The following is an 11,869-nucleotide window of genomic DNA, read 5'->3' as shown; positions in this document are numbered from 1 at the left end:
TGTTTGTGTGTGTATTAGTCGCTCAGTCGTGATCAACTCTTTGTGACCCCATAGACTGTAGCCTGCTAGGTTTCTCTGTCCATATAATTTTCCAGGCAAGAATACAGGAGTGGGTCACCATTCCCTTCTCCAGCGGATCTTTTCAACCCAGGGATCGAACCCAGGTCTCCAGCATTTCAGGTGGATTCTTTATCATCTGAGCCACCAGGGAAGCCCTATATGTGCTATTCAGATTTTTAAAACAGACTCAATTGCAGAGGTGAACCCAAGGAGGGCACACAGTAAATGAGACAAAGGCCTGGAATTTCTGCCTGCTCTGTTCTGAAGCCTGGTTACTTACCTCTCAGGCCTATGCCCTCTGCATGGCCCACCCAGAGCTACGGGAAAGGTTCTGAGTGATCCCTCCTCACCTTGCCCCAACCACTCGGTTCTGGAGACCTAAGCCCTGGAACTGATTTGCTCTGTGATGCAAGCAGGCTGCTTATTATAACCTCTCTGTGTCTCAGCTTCCTCTTCTTTCCACTGGGAACAATAAGCCCCCAAACTCTGTCCTGCACTCAGAGGTATGACAGGAGAGATATCAGGCCGTGGATGAGAAGACAGTTGGAAACTGTGAAGTGCAGGGGCCCATGCATAGGATTGTTTGGAAAGTTTTTTCTAACATTTTTCTAACGCGGGTATACCAGGTCAGTGGCCGTGGGAGCCAAGCTCATAGCTCCCTACTGCCTCTGGGTGTGAGAGCTGCAGGAGACTCTCAGACACCAGCCTTCCTGTCTCTTCCTCCCTCTTTCGGAGGTAGGGAAATGGCCCAGACTGCTCAGTGATAGCTCACACAGCCACCCTCCCTGCTCCCTGACATCCTGCCCGTCACGTCCCTACAGCAGGAAGTGAGAGCCTCTGCCTGTGGGCTAACAGGAAGAGGCCAGGATGTACTAGCCAATCCCTGATCGCCCTGGACATCACCCTCCCAGTTAACCCCTGAGCAGGTCCCGAATTCCCACCCTCAGATGGCAGCTGGGAATCAGATGTGGTCTCTTGCTCTGGCACCTCCATAATGGCTTTTGCAAGCCTTTTCTTCTCTCTGAGCCTCAGTTTCCCTCTGTGTAAAAGAGGGACGTCTCTTATTCCTGGATTAACTCCAAACATCCATGAACTGCTGTGGAGCTCAAACGTGACCCGTGTTCTGAATGCCACTCAAAATAGCAAACCATCTCTGTGTTCTCTGCAGTCCCAGCCCAGGACCATGAACAGATCATGTGCTTAGTACAAGTCAGCGGAAAGTGAAAGTGTTAGTTGCTCAGTTGTAACTAACTCTTTGCGACCCCATGGACTGTAGCCCACCAGGCTCCTCTGTCCATGGAATTCTCCAGGCAATAATACTGCAGTGGGTAGCCATTCCCTTCTCCAGGGGATCTTCCCAACCCAGGGATTGAACCCCTATCTCCTAGGTGGTCTCTTACACTGGCAGGTAGATTCTTTACCATCTGAGACACCAGGGAAGCCCAGGAGACAGGTGAACCTAGGTTCAAATGTGTATGACCTTGAACCAATAGTTTCTCTCTTGGAGTCCAGAATCTCATGCATCAAAAGCAGGATAATGATGGTGCTTGCCTCAGGAGGCTGCTGCAGGGATTAAATGGGATCAGAAGTATACAATGGTAACACTTATTAATAAAGCTGCTTATGAATCAAAGAAGAGGTGAGTAAAACAAAATCTGTGCCCTGAAGACTTGACAGTCACGGCAAATAGAGTTCACCTCTTTTGAGGCACCTCCAATTGATTGGCAAGGGCTGCCCTGGAGTGCTGATTATAAAAACCAAATCTCCCAGTGGAAAGGAGATTGCCATGGGATGGTGAGTGGGTGGGTGTAGGATGTGGCGGCCAGTGCGTATGCTGACCCTTGATCTAGTGAGAAAGAAAGAGAGACAGGCAAAGAACTCTGACACGAGGCAAGCGACTTGTTTGGGGAAAGCAGAATCAGGAGCCATTCACCAAGCCTGTGGCAGAAGAACCAGGATTTGAAGGGAAGCAGGATTTGAAGGGCGTGTGTACAGGAAGGTCACTCCAGGCAGAAGGAATGGTGTGAATAAACACTCAGTGCCTGAGATGCGATGCTTTGAGCTGCTAAGAATAGACTATCCGATCAAAGGTGGCTTATACATAAGGGACATTTATCATCTCCCAAGACAAAGCCCAGTGATAAGTGATTTCAGGGCTGGTTAATTGAGCAGATCAAGAATGGTATCAAGTGGGAGGGGAGTTTAGGGGAGAATGGGTATACATATATGTATGGCTGAGTCCCTTCACTGATCACTGGAAACTATCACAACATTGTTTGTTAATCAGCTATACCCCAATACAAAATTTAAAAACAATTTTTTTTTAAAGAAAAGAAAACCAGGCTTAAGACAGGAAAAAGTAAAATGCCATTAACACCAAACCATTGAGAGAGAAACTCTACCAGGAAAATACACAGCCTAGGAGCTCACTTTGAAAAGGTAGCACACATTATTTCTAAATGGGTTTTTAAAATCCCTTCTCCGGTTTAGTGTTTGATTACTTTATATAATTAAAAGATTTCCTCATGCAGGGGAAAAAAAAAAAAAAGAATGGCATCAAGTTTCTTACATCTTCTGCTTTGTTGGTGTTACAGGCTGAATTCCATCCCTCCCAAATTTGTTTGTTGAAGCCGTAACACCCGGTACCCCAAGGGTGGCTGTTTGGGGAGATAAGGCTTTTAAAGAGGTGATTAAGTTGAAATGAGGCCACAGTGTGGGTTCTAATCTAATCTGACTGGTGTCCTTATAAGAAGAGGAAATTTGAAGACACAGATACCAGTGGCGCATATACACAGAGGAAAGACCACGTGAGGACACAGTGAGAATGCTGCCATCTGTAAGCCAAGGAGAGAGCTTCAGAAGAAATCAATCCTGCTGACAACTTCATGTTGGACTTCTAGACTCCAGAACTGTGAAAAAATGAATTTCTGTTAAATTGCCCAGTATGTCTTGTTTTGTTATGGAAGTCCTAGCAAACTAGCACAGATGGAGAGAGGGTAGCAATACAGACATCATACTCTTCATCATTATTCTGGTTTTGATGCTATTAACGATTGAGACCAAGGGTTTCCCTTTCTTGTATGTCTTTCTGTTGAGAAGGAAACCTTTCCCAGAGATTCTTCAAAAGATTTTCCTTAGAAGTCCAGGGGTCAGATGTATTAGCCAGGATATATTTCAGCAGTCATGAAGACCCCCAAACAGTGGCTTAAACATGACAGAAGTTGATCCCTTCCATCACATAAGCAGTCCAGGTCAGGTATGGCAGCTCCATGTGTCTAGGACCCAGGGGCTTCCTGTCTCGCTGCTCCACCATGCTAGGATTTTGCTCTCAACTTCAAGCTGGCTCTCCACACAGCTGCAGTTCAGCCAGTAGGAAGGGTAAACTGAGCTAGAGGGCACAGCTCCTCCCTCTAGGGGGATGACCTGGAAGTAGCACAAAGTTCTACTGCTCATAACCCACTGGCTGGAACTTGTTTCCATGGCAACAACTAATTGCAAAGGAGGCTGGGAAATACAATCCTCTACTCTACAGTGGCCATGTGCTCAGCTAAAAAGCCCTTTATAGAGAAAAGGGGTGCATGGATACTGGGGACATACAGCAGTCTCTGCCTCACTGAATTGGTCACATGCCCCTGCCCCCACCAATCCTCAATCAGGGGAATTATCTTGGACCAATGGTTCTCAAACTTGGGTGTGCATCAGAATCACCCAGAAGGCTTATAAAAAAATGCTGCTCCTCATCCCCACACTGGCTGATTCAGCAGGTCTGGGGTGGGCTCTGAGAATCAGCATTGCTAACAAATTTCCTAATGATGCCAGTCTGGGGACCACACTTTGAGATTTCTGTCTTAGGCCAATTCAATTGTGACTTGCCTCCTGAGGCCAGGGAGAGGCTCTACGCCCTGAGCACTTGGACTGGGGGCTCCTAGGAAATGGGGGTGTACCTGAGACAATGGTGAGAAAAGCCAACGGGTGGCACCCAAGAGAGGGTCATAGAAACAGGAAGGTGGACATTTGGAGAAGCTTTAAGACTGTGAAGCTATGAGGGCCAGGTACGATAATGTTGGAGGTGAAGATCAAGAGATATTTTGGGTCTAGTTATAAAAAGTCAGCATCAGGCAAGGGGTTTGATCTTGCCTACTAAAGAAAGTCACCAGCTATCTGGCGGTACAAGAATTGAGTCATTAGCCACTGCAGTCACTGACCTTTAATACACCCTGAAACGAGGTTAGGAATGAGGTACTCTATGCTCTGGGAAAACTGGCAAAACAGACTTTAAGATAGATATTTTCAGGCGAAATTTTTATGAACTTGGATTCTTGCATCTTCTCATACTTAGGAAACCACTAAGACCATTAACTAAGATATCTGTTCCTTAAGTCTAGCAGCAACATTCTACGGAGTTGTGTGTTTGGTTGCACGTATCCTCCCTGTGCCAAAATCACATATACACTAACCCCCAACCCCACCTCTTCGGACAGTTTCTCAGAGCTAGCTAAGGGGCTGTCTCCTGGGCTATAGCCCTCAAAAAGATGCTGAATAAACTTGACTCACAGCTTTTGCCTTGTGCATTTTTTCAAAGTTGGCAATCTTTATCCTGAAGGCCCTGGGGAGCCACAGGAGATTTAAAAGTCAGGAAATGTCATGATCAGATTGGAGGGAGGAGGCATTAAAGCAGTGTCTTCAAAGAGAGGTTCTCAGATCCCCTTGCACCAGATCCACTGGAGAGCCTTTAAAATTCATATTCCCAGGCATGCTCTATCCACCCTCCAATTATGGAGATGGAACTCTGCATTTTATTTATTTTTTATAATAATTTTAATTGCAAACTTCCCCCCATATTCATTTTTATTTATTTATTTTTGGCTGCACTGGGTCATCATTGCTCTGCCTGGGCTTTCTCTGGAAGCGGTTTGTGGGCTTCTCGCTGAGGTGGCTTCTCTTGTTGTGGAGCACAGGCTCTAGAGCTTGGATTCAGTAGTTGTGGTGCACTGGATTAGTTGCCCCACAGCATGTGGGATCTTTCCGGACCAGGAATCAAACCTGTGTCCTGGAGCACCAGAGAAGTCCGGAAATCTGCATTTTAAATAATCCCCCTCTACCCCAAACATTTTAAGGTTTGAGAACCACTGGATTAGAGGGTGGAAACACTGGAGGTAAGCAGATCATTTAAGGGCAATACCTTCTAGAATGCAAGCTCCTTGAGGGGAGCGATCATGACTGTTTTATATTTTTCTTATTCACTGTGTCCAGAAGAGTGTCTGGCACATAGAAGGTACACAATAAACATTTATTTTAGTGGCATCAGGAACTTCAGTCTAGGTCCTGACTTTGTCCATGGACTCATCCTGTTGCCTCTAGCAAGTCTGTCCCCAATCTCTTTTTCCCCTTATCTGTAAAATGAGGAATTTGGAGAAAATCCCTAAATTTTTGGTCCCACCCACCATTCTGGATGTATGGATGTGAGAGTTGGACTATAAAGAAAACTGAGTGCCAAACAATTGATGCTTTTGAACTGTGGTTGGAGAAGACTCTTGAGAGTCCCTTGGACTACAAGGAGATCCAACCAGTCCATCTTAAAGGAAACCAGTCCTGAATATTCATTGGAAGGACTGATGCTGAAGCTGAAACTGCAGTACTTTGGCCACCTGATGCGAAGAACTGACTCATTTGAAAAGACCCTGATGTTGGGAAAGATTGAAGGCAGGAGAAGGGACAACAGAGGATGAGATGGTTGGGTGGTGTCACCAATTCAATGGACATGAGTTTGAATAAACTCCGGGAGTTGGCGATGGACAGGGACGCCTGGTGTCCTGCAGTCTATGGGGTCACAAAGAGTCAAACTTGACTGAGCAACTGAACTGAATTGACCTGAGCCATTCTGGTTGAGTGACTGAGGCTTTGTCCGATCAACAGGGAGCTTTGTGGACTGCCACCAAGTGCCTCTGTCTCTTAACAGAGCCCAGGAGCCACAGGGGATGTGGCTCCTCCCCGCACCCTCCTTCCTCATCTCCTTTCTCTGGCCCAGAATAGCCAAAACAATAGGACACAAACAGCACGTACTGAAATGACTTTTAATATCTCATGTCGCAGCAAAATTAAAAATATACAAAAAGTTTGTGGTGTACAAAAGAGTCTCAGTACAGAAGTCCCAGCTTGGGGTCCCCTCCCCCTCCCGGGGGAAGGGCAGAAGGTGAGTGGGGTCCAGGACTGAGGATGGCACAGATGTAGTAAATACCAGGAGGTGGGACCAGAATGGGAAGCACAAGTGGGCAAGATTTAGGGGCTGATTAGGAGGGGCAGAGAGAACTTGGAGGGGAGAATCACCCGGAATTGTGCTGAAGGAGGGAACTCAGCCCCTCAGGCATGGCTAGTGGTTCCTGGAGTTGGCGAAGAAATGGGAGGGGAGGCATCAGGGCTGGCGTGTTCGGATGGGACCTCGAAGAACCTGGGCTCTGGTCCTATCCTGCTACAAACTCACTGTCTGACCTTTCCTCTGGCCGTGTCTTCCAGGCCTTCTCCTTTGGTAAAACAGATGCTGGATGAACAAGCCACTAGTTCCTAACTTTTGGTCCCAGAGGCAGAAATGAGGGCCCACAAGTGCTCTTGAGAATTATATATTAAACATGCCAACAGAAGGCAGATATTCCTCCCACCTTTAAGCCCCAAAAGCTAACTCAAGATTGTGGAAGCATTTATCTGCATTCAGAAACTCAGCTTGAGTTCATTTAATGTGGAAAAATTATTCTTCAAGAAGTGAGGCTCAACTGGGGAGGGGGGGAAATCTCCTGAACTATAGGATCCTCAGGGGTGAAAATAATAAAGAGGGCTCTGGGAATCATTCGAGTCCCTTCCAGCTAGTTTATGACTGATTTAAAAAAAAACCAGTGGATTTCGGGGGCTGTTCAGATAGGGTCCCTCCAAGTTTGATTGTTTAGCCCAGTGGAGACAGGCCTGTTTTGGATTCTGGGATTGGGGGGAAAGGGAGATGGAAGAACATCCTTTGCCATTCTCACTTTTTGTCTCAAGCTACCCTCCACTCTGGAATTATTGCAGGTGCTCCAGGGCCCCCATCCCTTCAGCCTGGCCTGGGGGTGCCCTTACAATGACTGTGCATAGAATAAAGGCCAGGATTGCCGGGAAGAAGGCAGCCCCCTTCTTGCTGGGAGAAGGGAAGGCTAAAGGAGGCAGGGCACAGTGGGACTCTGCCCCTCTCCTCTGCACTCCCTGCAGGGGAGGTTTCTACTTCCAGGAACCAGGCCATCCCTAGATCAGGACTTCCTTTCCCACTTCCACAACTTCCTGTCTTCCTCCCCTCCCCTCTACCTGTAGCAACTAAGAACTGGGAATGTCCTAGCCCCTCCCCAAACAGAAGGGCACATTAGCCCCGCCCCAAGGTCTCAGAAGTACCTCCGGCTGGGAAGTGGCATCACCAGACCCATCTCCACTGCTGCCCATGTGGCTTGGCACTCGCTTGTAATCTTTCACTGAAACATCACAAAGCACAGAAGTACAGAAACTGATAGCTCCTCCACCTGCAGGCCTTACCTGGGAGGGGGCCATCCTCAGGGTGCCTGTCGAAGAGTGGCATGGCCCAGCCCAGGATGGGGGCAGTTGGCTCCTGGCCTTCAGTCCTCTCTGCCTATACCCGAACTCTCTCTCATCCCAAAACAGTTTCTTCCTAACTGGGGGCCCCAAACTGGAGAAGACCCCGGGTTTTACACTGCTCCTCTCAGGCTCTGGAGGGGCCTGTAGCTCTTACTGGTGGATAGTTCTCAAACCAGGGACTTTACAGATGCCCAGACTTCCCTGGCCTTTTCAGCTGAGAGGGCACGGGGCCTGGTCTCACGTGGCTAAGCTGTGGGGGGTTTCGGTTGGACTAGAAAAGTCTCAAAGGAGTTTCCAGACTCTTCAGGGCTTCCCAGAACCATACCAACATTTTGAACCAGGTTTCAAACTGCTGGCCCATGGGTCAAATAAAAGTGTTTAGTTTGGCCAGGACTGGATTTTTCAAAATTCTGAATTTTAGTTGCTATAGGCAGGGCCTGCACTCTTTGGTTTCCCAGAGTCCTCAGCACGCTTTACTGTCCAGCGTCTCTAGTTCTCTTCTTTTCATTAACGGGAGGAACTTGAATTTGCATCCCATGCACTCCTGCCCCAGAAATCTCCCCACTGCCCGAGGTTCCTATGAATTCTCAGCCCAGGTGATCTCCAAGGGAAGGGACTTGTGGGACTTTCGCCCTTAGGAGGGCACTGGGGCTGCCAGACAAGACCTTCCCTGGATACTCCTAGTCCTGCTGGCCCTGAGCCTGAGACCTGGACCAGGGCTTGCCCTCCCTGCCCTCTGCTTTCTTTAACTCTCATGGGTGACATGTCTCTGCAGGACACAGGTGTAGCAGGGAGCTAGCTGGGGGTAAAGGAGATTTGGGGGAGACAGGAGGATGAGACAGATGAAAGGAGAGGACCAAGAAAGACTTCCTTGTTGGGGAGCCCCCTGCAGGGGAGGGATGGAGGTCTCTGTGCTGTCCAACCAGGGTGATAGTCACAAGGCACGTGGTACATCAGTGCGTGGGGGTGTGATGAGGGGGTGTGCTGCCTGGAGAGGTTTGGGGAGCACAGTCAGCAGCCTGGGACTTCAATTCCAAACACCTGGGAGCTAGAAGTCTGCCCTGGGGACATGGTCTCCTAGGGGTTGAGATACTGATGGCAAGGCAGGGCCCAGCATATTTGATACCTAGAGCATCCTGTTCTCTTCTATCCCTGACAAAATTAAGATGGGCCCAACTTAGTTGGCTGGCATCACTGACTCAATGGACATGAATTTTAGCAAACTCTGGGAGACAGTGAAGGACAAGGAAGCCTGGGGTGCTGCAGTCCACGGGGTCGCAAAGAGTCGGACATGATGTAGCAACTGAATGACTACCTCTCATCCCCAGGAAAAACCTAACTCTACCATGGACTTCCTGTATGGTCTTGGACAAGTCCCTGGTGCTCTCTGGGCTTCCGTTTCTTCTTTCTAGTAGATATGGAGGATAGGTGGCTTAGGGGACTCTAAAGTCCCCTCTGGGCTGTGGTTCTCACTGCAAGCACCCTCTAGAGATTCTGGGAAGGATTGAGTCAGGCTAGGGTGGAGGACAGGGAATGGAGAGCGGGAGGCAAGGACCCAGGGTGTCCACTTCTGGCAAGGAAGAGAGACTGGCTGAGGTAGACTGTGTCACAGAAAGGAAAATAAAATAGCTCGAATGGGATGGTGACCCTTCCGCACCGACTCCTCCAACCCAATGAAACCAGCAGGGATGAGATGAAGGAGGCAACAGGTCAGCAGAGAGGGATCCCAGGTCTGGGAGAAATGGAGTGCTGAGCTCCTAGGTATGGAGGGAGGGGGGAGTCCAAAAGAGGCCTTTCCAAGGATGAGAAGCAAAAGGTGCCTGCAACGCCCTCCTTTGGGCCCTTTGACCAAGACGGCTTCTGATGCTCAGACGTCCTTGCAAGCAAAGGCCTTTAAGGGCAGGTTTTGTAGGACTGAGACAATGTGGGGCTAGGGGTGGAGTAAGATCCAAAAATGAGAGCCTGCAGCCACATGTCGGCACTGCCTGCTTGTCTCTACTCTGGTTCTCTGGGCAGCCCCTGGAGCTATCAGCTCCCAGGGAGGGCCGTCTAAACTTTTCTTTCTAGGATGCTGGGTAATGGGGCAGCCAGATGGACCTCTCTGAGGGGACATGTTTCTTCCTCTGTAAGATGGATCACCTCTGTTGTCAGGATGTTGCCAGCAGGGGGGAGTCAAAGTGAAACAGTCCAGGGTGAAAACTCCTGGTGCAGACAACCCAGGAGAAGCAATAGATCAGATCTGGGTCCACACCCTCAATGCGCCCACCTCACAAAGGGCCATGGAATTTGATCTCTGAAAACAGATGGACAGAGGACAAGGAGGATGACGGAACCCACCAGAAAGAGTCTGGGTCAACCTTGGGCTTCCCCCAACCCCCGTCACCTTGAGGCCTGGCTCCTGAGGCATCTTAGGGATCAAGGAAGTAGAAGGAAGAGAGAAGGGACACTCTTTGTATGTAGATGGGAAGGAGGTATACACCATCCTGGGCTGGAGGGGGGCTGCGGGGGGAAGCTGAGGTGGTGTATTACGGGGGTGCCATGTGCTTTTGTGTGTGTGTGTGTGTGTGTGTGTGTGTGTGTGTGTGTGTGCAGTCCTGTCTTCTCTGCCTTTGGAGTTACCCTGCACACCCTGAGTGTGGCCCTCTTCCAGCACCTTCAGCAAGTTCACTGTCACCCGTCACTATCTGATGGGACAGCCAGGAGTCTAGGACCTTGTGAGACTAGCTGCCACTCTGGGCTTCACTTCCCATCTTTAACCCAAGGGAGGCTGAACTCTGAAGGGCTAATTTGCCCCTCTAATTTGCATAGTCTAGGATTCTTAAATCCATCTCGTCCCAGCCCAGGTCTGCATGTGTCCTTAGTATTGCCTGTTGAGCCCTTGCAGTGAACGTGCCTCAGTAGGCATGAGGGAGGAGGTTTTGAGGGGAGGGGTTCCAAGCTTCACCTAGAGGCTCTGGCCCTTCACCCCACAAAACCTCCTTTGTCTCAGCTCCCGTACCCCCGACACTATCCAGGACTGGCTGTCCCAGGTGGAGAGTGGTCACAAGGATGCCCAGGGGTGTTTGGGCCCTGGGTCCTGGAGGGTTGTCAGATCTGAGGCAAAACAAGTCAGTTTTACAGCTGCCGCTCCAGGGAGCCTCATCTGCAAGGTGGCTAAAAGCCAAGATTCATGTCATGTCCTCATAGCTAATTTTTCCCAGCTGGGAACCAGCTGGCAAATTGAAATGTCTCAGAGGTTCTGAGGACAGTTTCTTCTTGGGAAGATGGCTATGGACCAAGGCTCACAGGGGCACAGAACTCATATAAACCCTAGAAGTCTAGAACTGGGGTACCCATTCCTAGAATATTCCACTCACATAGGGGTCTGGAGCCCCCACTCCCCTAGAGTCCCTGCCACAGCGCGGAGGAGGGGTGCCAGTGTCTGCACCCTTTATAACAGAATACAGGTCAGAGTGACTCCCTAGGATATTATATCAGCTACGTGTCCTAGAACTTAGTCTAGAACAAAGAATGTCTCTCTAGAAGTTCCTCTGCTGAATGTGCCAGCAGCTCATCTACAATCGAACCTGGACAGAGTATCTTCCCAGGCAGTTTATCTGTTGTGTTCAAAACCTTTATCTAGAAGATATGTTCCAGAGGCTCACCTAGAACAAAGAATGGCTCCTTGAAACATTTCACCTGAGGTGTCTGGAACCTCATCCGTAACAGCGCCCACAACAAGGGGGATCTCCTCAGGAACATTCTCTATGCTCCGGGTCAAGTTCCTCTCCCCCAAATCTGCCACCCCTTCATGCTTCTGCCAGTCTAGACCCCTCAGATGTCTCAGGGTTCTTCCTCCTGTCCACCTCCAGCACTGTCAGCCCAGCCCACCCCAACTTCCCACCCCACCCCAACTCCCTCCTTTAATCCCCCTCTTGCCCAGGCTCTAGGCTTCGACCCCCAAGGGCTGTACCAACCTCGTTCACCAGACGCTCCCACCTCACCCTACATCTTCGGTGGCCTCTTCCATCCTTCTCAGAGGCAGCCCACCCCCACACCCCCTGAGGAGCACAGGGCCTAGGTCATGAACTCCCTCCTCTGGCGGATCCGCCAGGGCTGCCAGGTGGCCAACTCCAGGCAGGGAGAGGTGTGGGGCCACTGGCACCAGCCGTGATACAGAGGCCTCCAAGAACGTGGGGCAGCTCACGAGGAGTGTAGCACC

This window comes from Dama dama, chromosome 23 (assembly GCF_033118175.1).
Source record: "Dama dama isolate Ldn47 chromosome 23, ASM3311817v1, whole genome shotgun sequence".
In the NCBI taxonomy this organism is placed as follows: Eukaryota; Metazoa; Chordata; class Mammalia; order Artiodactyla; family Cervidae; genus Dama; species Dama dama.
Note: the sequence above shows the minus strand (reverse complement) of the source record.